The sequence below is a fragment of the Phaenicophaeus curvirostris genome, chromosome 4 (genome assembly GCF_032191515.1).
Source record: "Phaenicophaeus curvirostris isolate KB17595 chromosome 4, BPBGC_Pcur_1.0, whole genome shotgun sequence".
Lineage (NCBI taxonomy): Eukaryota > Metazoa > Chordata > Aves > Cuculiformes > Cuculidae > Phaenicophaeus > Phaenicophaeus curvirostris.
Window position 1 is genome coordinate 58,025,751 of NC_091395.1, and position 16,235 is coordinate 58,041,985.

A 16,235-nucleotide genomic window follows, 5' to 3' on the forward strand; every position below is an offset into this window, starting at 1 on the left:
ACTTTTAGTGTGTTCATACCTTTGAAATGCAAACTGACTTTAAGTTCCCTACAAAAAAAGCCTTTTTTAGTGTATAAACAAAAGATGATTCTGCCTACTTTGGAAATTATCTTTAGGAACAAAGATGATTAAATTATTGCATAGAAAAGGATGCAACTGGCGTTTTCCTGAGCTGGGAATATGCACTACTTTGTATAGTGTCACACCACTATGGTCATATTCAGAAAAGATGCAAGTTCACATTTCCATATCTGTTAGGTTACATGAAGAAAAGGCTTCTCTCCCTACGCACAACGTGTGAGGCATGGGAACCTCAATATCAACATCACAGACATAAAACTCCGATCTCAGCCCATGGTGTCCCAGGGGATATTCAACCCCATGCGAGTAACACCCTTCAGACTGAGGGAGGTGTGGGATTAGTGATGGGATGCAGACGAGGAGGTTCTTGACATTGCACAAGAGTTATTATGAGAAGTTTAAAGGAGAAGCCAAAAGCAGGGAAACAGAAGGATCAAAGTATTTTGGGAGGAGCAAGCACGGGAAAATAGATGAATAAGAAGATAAAACGGGATGGTCAAGTGTAAATAGTGATAGTTGTATATCCATATTCCTGTTGGTTAGTACACTCGCCTGGCCATGCCCTGTGCTCATCACCACGGTCTATCCTGTGTTCTTATCAAATCCCATTTCTAACACTTTACCATAGCAAAGGACATGTGTGTGTGCTTGTGATGGGGCAGACCTGAATGCCAGCAACCAGAGTCAGACCATGGATCAGAGGGATAATGTGGCTGTGGTGCCAGTAGCTAGAGAGACCGGACTGCATGCACCTGCAAGTGTGCGTGTTTCACTGTGTAATCAACAGGAAATATCAAGTGTTATTAGTGGTTTGGGTGCCAGGTGTGGAAACGTCCATAAAACTGAGGTGGATATGTGTATGCACGTCTATGGAGGAGACAGACATTGGAGGGGCCTGGAGGTCCAGACACCGTTAGACAGACCATGGGATCCAGAGTGAGCCAGAGAGAGAGAGAGAGAGAGTGAAAGAGGGGGAGACAACCACAGACAAGATGCTCAAGTCAGTCACTGGGCAGACTGGGTTTCTGAGCCTGGCTGCTGGAGGGGTACACCTTGTTCATGCGTATACATATATTCCCATTAATGGATCTTCATCCTGATCACCCACAGAGGATAACAGGATGAGGCCACGTATGCTGTTTGGTTTCGTGTGAGTGGTGAATGTTTCCTTTCATTTTAATCTATGCTGCTGCTAATGCCTCAATATCAATACACAGTTTGTAAGTGTGTATGTTTATTAAGAACCTGTGCTGGTTACCACCTGAACCTCAGGAAAAGGAGCAGCAGCCGTCTCACCTGTATCAGGCTACTAGATTCAGTAACCACTAGCAATACCTAGCTTCACTAGGTGGATAGGGAATATGCTCAACAAAAAAGTTTTCTGCATATATACTGGTTTTGTCTCTAATGTAAAGTAGAAAAGATACATAAATAGTCTGATACAAAAACCACTCATTAAGTATTATACCAGTTACATATTCCTTTCTGTGACATTTTTGATGTATTGTATTGGAAGTTCATATACGTCTAAGGCAAAAATAAATGGCTTGCAAATGAGAAGTTACCTCCATTCAATTTGTACAACAGTGGCACTGTAACTGTTATAGTCAACTGAATAAATTTCCCGCATAGGTGAAATATAACAAAGATAGATAAACAGATGTGTAGCATAGAAAGGCTCAAGTGTTTCAAAACTAAAAGGGCCAAATCCTGTTACTCCCATAAAGTTCTCTAGAACAGTGCAACTATCATATGCATGTCAGACAGACAGGATTTGGCTTACAGTCAACATTAATAATCAAGGCTGATGAAATCAATAAAATGTCTGCTTTAAGATGTACACACCTTGGAAATAGCAATAAAAACCTCCTCCAGGCTTCTGAAGATTACTGCTCTTAGAGCAGTAAACACTAAGAGCCTGTAAACACTAAGTAACTTCATGGAAGGTATGACACGTATGATAGCTAGAGATAAGACTCCTAGAAAAAAAAGTAATCCAAGCTAACTTCTTTCAGCTAAAAAAATGAAGCAAATATTTTTTAAAACTGTGTTTGAATGTCCTTAATGAAAATCTGAATGTATCTGCTAAAAGAAGAAAAAAGATTGTAGCCTTTAACTCTTCCGAAATAAGCACGCAGAGGTTAAAGCTACAAATGCTTTAAATCTTTGTGATCTTCACTGGAACTAAAGGATCTATCAAGAAAGCAGAAAGCACCTTATAGGATGAGCTCATATTGCATACCACCTGTATAATATTATATAGCATGTGTTAAACCTTCTTGTATTTTTTATACTCTACAATAAATTTTACTGCCACAGATAGTTCTTTTACAATCATTAGATTTTTTCACATGAATGCAAGTTCAGTAGATGTGGAAAATTAGATTCTGCCTCAAGTTTTCTAGTTACCATATAAGTTTCTAGTTACCAGCATGAATAATACCATGCTAGCTGAACGTACGTTCCTGTAATTTAACAGGACAAAGGCTTTATAAAAAATAATTGTTTACATTTTATGTGTGTGTGTGTCTGCAGACACTTTAATCAATACCTATAGATTCATTTTCTCTTCTTCTTGATACAGTAACTATTTTATGCGCACCCCAGTTTTAAAGCTTAGAATAGAAATGACTACACTAGTTTTATCACTACCACAAGCTTTCCCAAAAAGTACAGAAATTCTTTCAACCCAGACTCAAACCTCCAAACCACAGCCACTTAATGGAGTCTAAGTAAAAACTGTGTCCCTCATGTGATATCACCTTAGCTTTATGTCTGCTGGTTCATCCCTTTGCAAGGAAGCATCAGAGACAGTGTGGGCTCCTCCTTTTGAGGAAGCTCTGCTGCAAGCTGTGTGCACATCATTTCAGCCCTCTGCCTTCATCAAGCTGGTCTTTTCATAACACAGACCACAGCCTGCTGCTTAGCACCATACTGTTGAGGAAAAATGTCAGTTGCTTCTTGGCACACAGAAAAACAATTAATGTGCCTAAGTTGAGTTTGGAGATGTGCATTCCAGCTTCAAACGGACTGCTAAAGCCAAGAGAAAGTGAGATTTCATGTATGCTGTTCTTAGTCCTAAAGCTGTTAGAAGAACTTGGCCACAGTCCTCACTGAATTCACATTCTATTACAAGTTAGCATCTGAAAAACCTTGAGAAAGCTTTTTCTCACTAATTGAGATCTATTTAGCTCTAGTAGCAGCAAAAAAACATCCATGGAGCTCAGGAGTCCTCTTATCCAGTTGGAAGTTCTGTTTAATATTCTGCTCAGTTGTCTTTTGCATATGGATTTGCTAGATAACAGAACTGCCAAATTAAAGTAATCCAAAAATTAAGAATAATCATCCACTTTGTAACATTTTAACCATTTTACTTTTACAAATGAGAGTCTTTTCACAAAGGATTACCTTCTTTCCTATTAAAGCAATTGATAAAGAATTCTGTACTGCACATAATGTATGCCAGGCACTACTTATTCTTCCCGCATTCTGAAATACTGCTATATGTTACAAAATAATTTATAGGAGTGTGTTACAGGTAAAATGGGACATCACTTTTGGTCTTTCAGACTTTGTGTGCCCTCAGAGTACTGATTTACTATACATCCATAGTTTTCAGAAGCAATCTTTAGATTTCTGTGGCTTAGTCCATAAATGTTCAGTTTAAAACAAATCAGCTCATGTTTTTGGAAATAATTACATCTGAATAATAAGTATCTGCAACTACCAATTAACATATTGGCACTCATAACTGATTTCAATTTTTTTTCAGACTGAAGTTTCTTAAGTTTAAGCCACAGTGAGCAGCAAATAACATGGTATGTGAATTAGGAAAAGGTGAAGAAACGCTGAATACAAAAGGTGATCTTTCCTTCCTAGAATGCTGTGTTTGTGATTGCTTATTATTTATAAGATTTGAAGATTCCTGTAATGCTAGTTTGCCTGTACTTACACCCCAAAGCATGAGCAGTAAGAATCGGTGTTAAAACTCTATTCCTTAGCTAATTAATTTGCCAACACAAGGGAGATTAAAAATTATCCCACCTTGCCAAGGTCAATGTTCCTTGTCTGTCTTGATCTGGGAAAATTTCATATTTTGAAGTGAATTTGTGAATCAAGCATCCTAATTTGAGTCTGGCAAGAAAACTTTGAGGTTGGTTTCATTCATGTTTATGCCAACGGTCGCAATCAGTTACTTGTAATAAAATCAAGTACTCATCAAATGCATTTATTTCATGTGGAGCTGGTAGGTTAAACTAAAATGGTAAGAGGTGAAGTTTTAATATTACTATTATGAATGCTATAGCTAGTCTTTTGACAAAAGTGTTTAATCAGAATTTGGGGATTTTAGGGTTGTTTCTACCAGGGTAATTAAAGTCTATTTTTATTTTAATTTTAATAAGTCACTGATACTGGAAAGTGTTGGAAACCAAGAGATAGTAATCTTCCTTCAAAAAAATATGAATCTAACAATGCAGTAAGTTAATAGTCATGATGGTTATGAATTGCTTTTCTGGACATACAAGTCGAGATAAAGATCTAACCAAGTTCAGGGATCCTTTCAGTATGAAACTGAAATACACCATTTCCTATAATATATGGAACTGTGAGAATACCATACTTGGACACTTTGAATATGCAGCCTAAAAGGAATCAGTATCCATCAGTATCACTTAAATCAGTGCGCAGCTAGAGGAGTTTGATTTCTAACTTAAAGCTTAGGAGAGGATATTTGATGGCTAAAAGTAGCTACCATAACACCATATTCAGTGTGGACCTCATTTTTATGGTTTAAGCATAATCTGAACACACCTGAGTCTGGGGTCCTCATTGGCCTGTCACCTGAATATCACTTTGACTTAGTGGTAAATAGGTGCTTACCAAGTGTCTCAGACTAAGAAAGCTCTTGGCATACAAAGAGATAAAAAGCTACACTCCTGAAACAGTTACCACTGCTGCAGAACATTTTTTACTCCCAGGGCAAACTTGCCTTTTTCAGAGCCTTGCAACAGCAGTAAGCTTTGAAATCTGTAGCCTGTGCTTTACATGGAAACTGAAATTATTTTTTTAGGTCATAGGACCTGACAAGGTAATTAAGAAGATTTGAGATGTCTAAAATGTTTACTAGATAAAGCATTTTCTTATGTTTTTTGGTATTCTTAACTTTAAATATAAGTGAAGATTATAAATACAGAAGTAGACCGTTCAGCTACTTGATTTCTTTTCATGCTTTTCTGTCTAAAACTGAACTGCAGTGTTCTTATAACAGAGCTTGTCTGTCACGCTCTGTCAAACATAGCCAGTATCAGCACTACCACTAATCTTACCAGCAAGCCTTCTCTGGCAATATCCTTACCTACAATATTTTAGTCATAACCCTTCATTTCAGAGAGGGAGCATTAATCACACATCTATATGTTGATTCTGTTTTATTTCAGGATATCCCTGTTGTAAAGCATTTGAGATCCTGAAATGGGACCACAAAACCCCAGCAGAACCTTAAAAAACTTTTACATGTGTTCTTTATATGTATATTTATAGAGATACACATATGCAAAAAATAGTAAAAAATCTAGTACACCAGTGAAATACCTGCTCTGCGAGAAGCTAGCTGAAAACTGGAAGCTACCAGTTAAGCTATGATTCCTTCTCCTAAATAGCAGGAGGAATGAAATAAGTACAATGTACATAGAGCATAATAACATCCTTTCCAAATTTCAATAGTTATCCTTTGCACTGGCTGAAAAACAGCTCACTGAAAGCTTTGCAACATTGCAAACAGTAGTGTAAAGGCACTACCTAGTACTGTGTTTCTTCGGTTCATATGCTAGGATGCAATAACACCGTCCTGCATTTACATGTTAAAATTACATTTTAGGGGAGAATACTTGGGTATGTATGCACCAGTGAAGAATATAGTTGCTAGCCATTCAAATGCAGACAGTTCAGCTTCGCTTCTGCTATTGCTAAAACTGTAATAGGCATTTTTTATTTTTAAAAAAATGCAGCAAATTTCAATAGTGGTTATTTCAAGAATAAGCAAGAGTAAATAACTGAGTTTCTTAAGAAACTGTGAGGATAGTATAATTGTAAATGATTTCATAAAAATACTAATTGTTTAAATGTTAATTTTTTAATCCAATGTCTCTGTAGAGGCACATTTAAAATGAAAATTTAGTTATCAATTCCACATACATAACATTCAGAGTTATGTTATAGTAATACAGACAGAAGGGTTCATGCTTCCTATAAAAGAACATTAAACTTTCTTTGAAAATTACTTTTTCCTCAATGACAATTCATTTAACATTCCAGTCATCAGCTACAGTTCCATGAGAGAAATGAAATGTATAATCCTTTTAAAATAATGGTTTACTAACAACTATATAATGCACTCAAAGAAAATTGCATACTTCTTTTACATATTAATATGGGCAACTAAATTCAGAAACACTCATTCCTTTAATATCAGGTTATTTTCTTTAATTGTTTATCTATATAATATTGGTGAAGTGACCCCAGACTGAAGTTGTGCTTATAAATCTCCCCTAAGTCTTTGTTTGTTACAAAGTCATATCATAGATTTCAGTCTGAGTTTTCTGAAAACCTGTCACTGTATTTTCTAGAGTTTCTACATGATAATGCTAAAAACCTTTTCACATACTGACTCATCAAAATGAAAATTTCCAAACATGGTTTGTTGACTATGAATCTCCAGTTTCCATTTCCATAACCAGGACTCCTTTTAGCCTGGCCTTTTTTATAAAATAGCAGAGAATCTGAAGCCCTAGATGGGCTTCAGATGTGAGGCATTTTCAAAATATAGGCAAATCACATCATTTCAGAACTGGGTTTTAACATGGTCCAGATAAACATTCAAATCTACTAAACAACATGTTGGGCAAAACTGGGCAAATCACGAGCCCTCTGTTTCAAAGAGTGAGACCCTCTCAAGTTCTCTTAATTGTTTTTAAGACTTTTTAGAGTTTTCCTGATTTTCTACTGCATGCAGGCACTACCCAATAAAAAGATAATTTTTGGCTACTGGTGATGTGAAGGATTTTCACCCATCCAGTAAAAAAAATCTTGAAGACATGCAAAGATGACACAGGAAAAGGACAGAATCAGCCAGTTAAAATTGGTTATCTTTCAAGTATTCATTTTTCACGAGTTATAAAAGGTTGAGATACAGAGGAGACATGAGGCTCAGATTCCCAGCTACATCAGGCCTGTAATAAAGACAAACAATGCTCTGTAAATTCCATTTAAAGATGCTCTGTGCAGTTCAAGAGGAGTGATCATGATAGAATCAGTTAAACTAAGTTAAAAATATTTCTTTTAATTGCAAAGATTTTAGCTGCGGAACAGAAACACAATATTCACACACCGTAGTTACAGTAAGACTATATTGTCATACTGTTGCCTAATGCATCAACATGCTAGTGGTGCTGATAACAGGTAAACAAAAGTCTTCAGGCTATGGATACATCTTTTGAAACCCCAGTGAACCTCATTCACACAGGACTAAGTTATAAGTCTTTGAAGATGCTCTTTAGAGGACCATGTAGGAACTCTGAAGCAGAAGGAAGGATAGAATTCATTTACAAAAAGCGACACTGAGCAACTGGTGCCTATTTTCCTGCAGTTCTCTGTCTTTATAATATTATTAGTACAGACAGCCTTCTGCTATGTATAACAGACCACACTAACGGTTTACAGAAAACACAGCTCTCTTTCTCCACATAAAACCAGTAATGCTAACGCACTATTAATGGTGATAATAAGGAAACAAATGTAGTTTGTCTAGGCTTTAAAACCATACTCACTTTCCTTTAACTTACACTGAATCTTTTTAATGAATTGTGCTATATCAGCTAGGAAATGGATCTTTAAAAAAAAAAATGGGAGCATATACGCTAGCACAGGCCATTGTTTTAGTCAATATCATCTGTATGGTACTTCCTTTCTTTTGCTTGTTTGTCTTACTATAACAAAGACAACTATTTGAGGCAGTAAAGGGATCCTTTAAACATCATATTTGAAGTATGCTACATAGTTTTTAATATACAATAGGAGTGAGATGAAGTAATTTTTCCATATCTTAAACTCTTGTAAAACTGGTAAGCAAGATATATTAGCACCTCCATAATATGCTTCTGCCTTTGTAACACCAATAATGATGACACAATGGTTTTATAGAAGATGTTTCAGTCCTGTGATCTAACTGCTAGCTTCATTAAACATCAAACTGTCCACGAGCAATTACAAAGGCTCTGAAGTCAGTGAAATTAGAAAAATTTCAAAAGAACAAGAAATAAGATTCACCCTGTAATCCCTTAATCAGCATCTTCTAACAAAAAATGACACCAATTTCTGCCACTTACCCATTGAAATTTATATATGACCTCAGGTGACTTTTATTTTCCAAGTAGAAAGCTTCAGGTCCAGGATATGTAGTAAACTTGTATTTGACTACTGTCAAATATAAAGGTCAAATAGAGGACATTTCAAAAAACAGAATCCATAATGAATAAACAAATCAAATTTCAGGAGACGTGCTCGTAAAAATCATTTAAAATTAACATCAGTCAATGAATGACCTTTAATAAATTTACAGAAATATTTTTAATCAAAAAATATGAGTGGCAATGCAATGGTTAAGGTGGAATATAAACTACATTTCTAAGTGCTGCTTAACATCCTATTACTTTGAATTAAAGGAATTAATTTATCTGCAAACTGTATAACACTGGATATAGAGCAATGCACTGAGGAGGATGTTTACTGACAATTTATGGAAAGTGGGTGAAGTATACTTATTTGCTCTTTAAATACTTATTACTTGCTTTTAATGTTCTGTTTTATAGTTTCTCCCCCTCCCTAAAAGCAGGTACTTCTTGTAGCCATTCCTCTCATCCAGTTACACTCTCCAGAGCAACAGCTCCTACTATAGTTCCACAAAACAGTCAATCTGACAGTAAATAGAAAGGTACCAAAGATGGAAGTAATAAGAGTTTTATAAGATAAAGCTTTGAAAAATTCATTTTGTCAGTTTAAAAGGGTTCCAAGATTTTGAAAATCTAACTTTTTTTCCATATAGACATTATTCCAGAATACCTATTACCTGGTCCCCTGCTTGCAGAAAGCCTGCATACAACTGTATCAGGTTTTCTTTGTGAACATAATCACAACTGTGTTATATCTGATGAACTTGGTACCATCAGGAAACCGAGTGCACAGATCCAGGCATACTGAACAGAGAGACATGAATTTAATAGCAGATGTTGCTTCTTTGGTACTGATTAGAGAAAAACTGAAAGAAGATGAACTCCCTACATTATCCTTCCTGTGGTCTGAATGAAAATCAGGGGATACATTATTATTATTTCCATTCCCAAACTGGGCAATTTCTTGCTTAAATGCACAGAGCAAGATGGTGAAAGGAAAACCTAAAATTTTCTTTAAACGTTCCTCATTTACTTCCTCTAAAAGCAAGTCTCCTTCTAGAGTCAATGATGACAGGATAAGCAAATTAAACAGGAAGACTCAGCAAGGATCTGAGAAGCAGTGATGAGGGAAGAAACAGAATTAACATAATCAGTAGAAACCTAATCAGTGAAAATTAGAGCACACTGAATCAGCTACTCCTACGACTAGTGAGAGAAAATTATTGTCCCTGGCGTGAAAACCATTGAGATGAGTCAACAGCAGAAACTCTCTCTCAGACTAAAAGGGAGGTATTGCCAACAAGATTACAGGACTTACTATGGGATGCATGGGAGAAGAGTATTTCTGGCCTATATAAAAGTTGGTATAAGAGAAAATATGACAAAACCAGTTTCATGTGAACAGGTAGCTGGTGGACAGATTTGTCTGTCCTGATCATAGAGGGGAGGAATAGTTTCAGACTTTTTCTGATACTCATGTTTATGTAAGAGTTGTGTGAGCTTTTGTGGGAACAAGTATAGGTACTGTTCTTCGTAGTGGTCTGTGTGGCCACAGCAACATTAGTCTTGTGTGCACACACAGAAAGAACCTCTCATGTGCAAAGACACATAATTGGTTAAGCATAAATATTGGCCTTTTTGCATACCAGTGCCCTGTTTTATCACATTTAGAGAAGGACACTGTCTCAAAAACATACAGATAGCTTTCAGAAAAATGAAGTTACTCATGCCAACTGAGTTAGACACAAAACTGACTCAAATTTACCTCAGACTGCAACGTCATAGGGAAAAAAAGCTAGTTATTGCAGTGCTTGATTATATTTCCTGAGTAGCCATTATGTTTCTGGTTTATTCAGTAAATCATTTTCTCAAAGTATTATACCAGTGAGGGATAGTTTTTAGGTGAGTGTGTACCATAAGTAACCACCAAGACTAACTTTAATCATACCCTTGATTTCTTTATCTCTTCAAAAAGCTTCTTTCTGGAATAATATTTCTTGTCTAATAATAGTATAAGAACAAGGAAAAACAAATGTGCCTGCTTGAGTTACTAGAGCACAACAAATAAATTCTAACTCAAAACAAAGTATGACAATATAGACAATGAACTGGTATGATTTTGTGGAGCCAATTGAGATCTAGAATTCATTTAACTATTATTGGAATCATTTTACATTGTCAGATCACTGCGTTTAAAGAAAGGAATATATGTAGTCACTTTTGTGTCTATCTTTAAAGATACTGTTAAACAGAGAGGTTTAAATTTTTATATTTAATTGAGTTTTCTCATACAAAACAAATAAGAAGCCATCAGTAGACTCCCTAGAACAAATAGAGCCCCCACTCAGAAAAAACACTCTGCATCCAAAAAGTTTTGACAATAATTATACCCCAGTATTATCATGTCAGATTGTTTAAGAAAAAGGGTATTTTGGGAGACACATAACTATGGTGGAGATGGGGTGGTTTACCAGAGTTGCATAGAGTACGTCTCCTCCTTGCCCAACACAGCAGCATGCACATAGTACTCTGCACCAACTCAGCACTCCCTCCTCTTTACTTTGTTCATCTACCTGTGATTTAGCCCTTTTGACTACAGATGTTGTAAATAAAAGCCTTTCTCCAATACAAAACCGAAATTACTAACAGTAGCACCAGGCCAGAGGAGTTATTTTACAGTTGCACTGGCAAAACCATGAATAAATTGGGTCCTCTAATTCTTTCTATTATCATCCTTCTTAAATTAAAATTACAGTAAGGGGATAACACAGTTGTCTTGAACAGCATTGTCTATATTAAAAACTGCCAGATTTCTCTGTATTCCATACTATCTATGACTACATTATATCTATCACCTTCAGTATATTAAACTCTTAAATTACTCCTGACTAAATATTACAAATGCACTATTAGTGCTGCCTGAAAGGTTACCTTATCACAAAATACTCTTTTAGCAGATGAAAATTCAAAGAAATTTCATTAGTTCCAGCTGAAAAAAAATTGCTGCTCGGGCACTGCCCCCACATCCTGAATTATAAGTCCAGTAACTCCTTGATCTGAAGTTTTCTTTCTGTAATAAATATTTTAAAATCCTCCAAACAAAACTTAAAGCCTAACAGAGGATTTCATGTTTGGACTCAATGATCCTGTGGGTCTTTTCTAACCTGGTGATTCTGTGATTCTGTGATCTCACAGCCTTAAGTTTCCTGGTTCAAGACTACACAATCTGTGTGTTAACTGCCTTCACCTTTATGGCATTTCTAAACTGGAGGCTGACTTTGTAAGAGATAATCTGTTTCTCATTGCAGAGTGAAACAATTTTTCCATGATATATTTAAAGGGAAAACCAAGATCCATATTCACAAGCACAGTGAGGAGCTTAAACCTTACTGAAATTAACATGGTTTAGCTTTCTAAATGCTGTCCCCAAAATCAAACAAAAATTACGAAATCCTAGTAGTTACAGAAGATACATTTTCTTCTTTTGTCTGGGTATGAAAGTACATTTATTCAGGATGAGGAAATAAATATATATTTCTTGAAGTATGTAAATGTACAGGTGCCTGAAGTACTTACAGGAAATCACAGAGACTTTTCCATATCTATCACTGACCTTACTGAATTTTGGAAGGAGCCAAAAATCAGAATCAAAGAAAAATTTGATGCCCCTACAACATGTTGCTCCTGCTTCTTAAGATTTTTAAGAACCAGAAGGAGGCAAAACAGAGCTGTAGCAGAAGTTTTCCGGGCCTCCACTACAGCCATATCCACAGGGAAACACTCAGGGTAACCTATTCTCACACTTTCCAGAACAACCCAATTTATTACTTTAGCTGTCTGTTTCTCTCTTCCTACCCTTTTTCTTCCTCTTCTACGTGGCTTTGAACTGAGGACAATGAATGATCTTCTGTTATGTGTTTGAATTTGAGTGAAATCCAAACTGCTCTATTATTGCTCGGGACTTCTAAGCTTTACTGTGAAAGGAAGTAACAGTAGGATGGTTTAGAGATACATTAATATTTTATCTAATGATAACCGTTACTGAGGCCCAGCAAGGTATTATTGGCACATCACTGTATTCAGTGACATACAATTATTCGTTATATCACTAACCAGAATCAATGCTTATAATTTTGAGTTCTTTCTTCAAATTTCCCACTGAGTAACTTGCACTGGATTCAAGTTTAACTTAACAGGAGGCATTTAACTTATTGGAAAAACATCCCTGTCAAACCTTGGACATATAATACTACTTTCGGGAAAAAAAAAATAACATAAAAGAAAAAGGAAAAACATACACATTTTCTTTCACTCAGCTGCAAAGATAGTTTTTCTGGATGACCCTTCTGGCAGTAGCAACCTTATAATTTCACTTTGCTTTTAGAAGCTGGGAAAGCAAAGCAATTGAAGAGAGCTATACTTGCCTACCAATACCATGATACCTTATTTTTCTTAAATTACTAGCTCTTTGAGTTCTGTGAATACAGAGTGTTGTTACTAATAAATATATAACATTTTTAAAAGTAGAGATAATAAAAAAGGCCTTAGATCTCCACCTTGTATGGTCGATGGTGAATGACTGTGTAAATATCCTTGAAGATCTTGATTTAAGACTCGTTGGAGAGTAAAATATTGAGATTTCCTTACACTTGTGTTTTTTGTCACATTGGAGAATTCCACATTTTACCTTGATATTTAGTTTGTCTTCAGCATCCTGTCTAAAGTTTGCTTATTAGACCCTTTCAGTAAGGAACACAGAGGTAAGGGCAGGACTGTGACAGTCAAGTCCTTAAGAAGAAAAGTTATAGTGGCAAAATATGTGTACTACTGGTTTGGATTTTTCCTGTGGTAGTGTTAATAAAAAAGATGGATTTCACCCTAATATAGCAGTTCAGTCAAATGCATAAAGTTTTCCTCTCTGAAGCACAGCATGAACAAATAGAAATACATCTGTGTCTTCTGAGTGGTTTATTTCTTAGACAGTCAGGCTCAGTGTTAACCCAGGGGTTAAAATCCACCGTCTCAATCACATTCCTACTTACATCAAATGGTTTCATTTCCTAACGAAGTTATTTTTTATCTTCTATTTAAAGCATTGCTCCAGCCTGGAGCTTTCCAGTAACAAGACAGGTTAAGATTGTGATGCTGGCCTCTTGTCTACATAGGTTCCATAATCAGACTGTCAGTCCCAGCCTAAATTCTTTACAGTTTTCTTATTTCTCTGCAACATCTTATGTGTTAGAAGCTGTTTACTTGTTTTCACACATTAAAGTACCAATACCAAAACACCAAAGTACCACACACCAAGGCTTACTCTGCTTTTATCCTTTGTACCAAATGTCACTAAGTAGCCAGAGAAGGCATTTTGGCGTTTTAGTTATGAGTATGTATGATAACACAAGAGAGAACATGATTTTAGAAGAAATATTGAAAGACTAAGTAGGTTTCAAAAACATCTTAGCAAGGAATGGTTAGACTTGATGATCCGGTGGGTCTTTTCCAACCTGGTCATTCTATGATTCTATGAAGTCTGTGGCATTAGATATCAAGACAATCATATAGCTAAGCAGAACATGAAAAATTCACATTAAAAAGATATGGATGATAGGCCATTCTTTCGTTTTCACTTATGTTCATTGCACAGAATGTACTAATTACATCTCTAACAACAGAACGATTGTCTTTTTTTTCTGAGCAGAAATGGTCTACATTTAAACTGGAATGATAAGCAAACCTAAAGCTTTATTAAATGCAAGGGGGCTAGGCATTATCAATTTAAATTTTTTAAAGAGAGGGGGAGAAAGGAGCAGAGTCAACAAGTATAGTGCTGGCACCAATGGTTAAAACCAGTTCTTCTTGTGTGTTCAAGTGACCTAGACATCCAAAAGACTGTCAGAAGATAGGTCCAGATAGTGAGGTGTTTTCATCTAATACGAGGTCCCAACTACCAGAGATTACAACAGGAAAATAGAATCTATGCATCAGTCTAGGGCAAGGTGAAAAGAATACCATAAAAAAACATGGAAAAACATTTTCTACATCCACAGACAAATATTGCAAATACTTTTTTTTTTTTTCTCTGAAGTAATGTTAAAATCAGTATTAAGAGCAAGTCCTTTAAAAACCAAGTTCTTGGCTTAAACAAGGGTAAAGGTTTCTCTTTTTGCTACATGGACACTATATGGCAAGTAACACAAGAATTTTCAGCTTTTGGCATGACCATCTCAGAAACACTATTGAAAAAGTAATAAATCAAACTTCCAGCATATCAACGAGCAAGTTAAGTTAAAATGAAGTTTTCAGACTCTGAACATTTCTATGATTTGATTCCTTCAACTTTATGTTCAGTAATACTTTTTTTTCTATTTATTTTTAAACTACAATAGCCATAGCTAGAAGGTCTGTCTTTTCCCGTTTACCTCATTTCCCCACATTGTCATTTGTATTAACTTCGTTTAAACCAACACAGTTGCTGAAAGACTGGGAAGATGAATGAGATATGAGAGATCAAAACCCAAATGGAACAGGAAAAAGAAGAAGAAAGCAAGCAATGGTTTATTTCTGGTACTACAGCTTTTCCTTTGAATAAGTAATCAGTGAATCAAATACACAGTAAAGAACAAGTCAAGCAAAAAAGGAGTGAAAAAAGCTGAGAGGCAAGTTAAGAAATGCATACCAACTACAGCAGCCTTGATTTTTCACCAGTACAAACTATTACAAATGTAATTGACTTTTTATGTTGGCAGCTGCTGCTCTTTTGACAATAACAGGCAGAGAGTGTAATAGTGTTCTGGTTTATCCATGACATTAATTAAATATTCAGTTCTGCGTCACCCATGATGACTGCTTAGTGCAATAAATATACATTCCCCATTCATTACAAAGGATAGAAGTGAAGCATGGAGTCTATGCCATAACAAATCATTTTGCAAGCAATTCCACTTCATCCAAATCCTTTACAGTAGATGAAAGTCAGCAAAGTATAAAGGGCTTTCATAAGATGATCTCAATCTCCACTTAAGGCAAATAGCTTCTGAAATCATATCTATGCTCTAGTTTCTTTTCCAAAACAATTCAGCGCAAGATGGTGAATAAATACGGCTAAGGGAGGCAATGCGATCCACACTTTAGTGCAGGAAGTGATGGAAAGTCCAAAGAATGGATTTAATACAAAGCCTATTAACTTCATGAGCCAGCGATATAAGCCCAGCCAACCATATTATGGGTTGCATCAAAAGAAGTGTGGCCAGCAGGACAAGACAGGCTGTTCTGCCCCTCTACTCCACTCTCATGCAACCCTATCTAGAGTACTGCATCCAGCTCTGGAGTCCTCAGTACAGGAAAGACTTTTGACTTACTGAAGCAGGTCCAGAGGATGGCCACAAAGATGATCATAGAGATAGAATACCTCTTCAGTGAAGAAAGGCTGAGAGAGCTGGGGTTGTTCAGCCAGGAGAAGATTTCGAGGAGACCATATTGTGGCCTTTCAGTACTTAAAGGGAGCTTATGAGAAACATGGAGAAAAAAAAAATAGCAGGGTCTGTTGTGATAGGACAAGACGTAATGTCTTTAAACTAAAACAGGGTACATTTAGACTAGACATAAGGAAGAAATATTTTGCAATGCATGTAGTGAAACACTGGAACAGGTGGCCAAGAGAGGTGGTAGATGCTCCACCCCTGGAAAGATTCAAGGTGAGGCTGGATG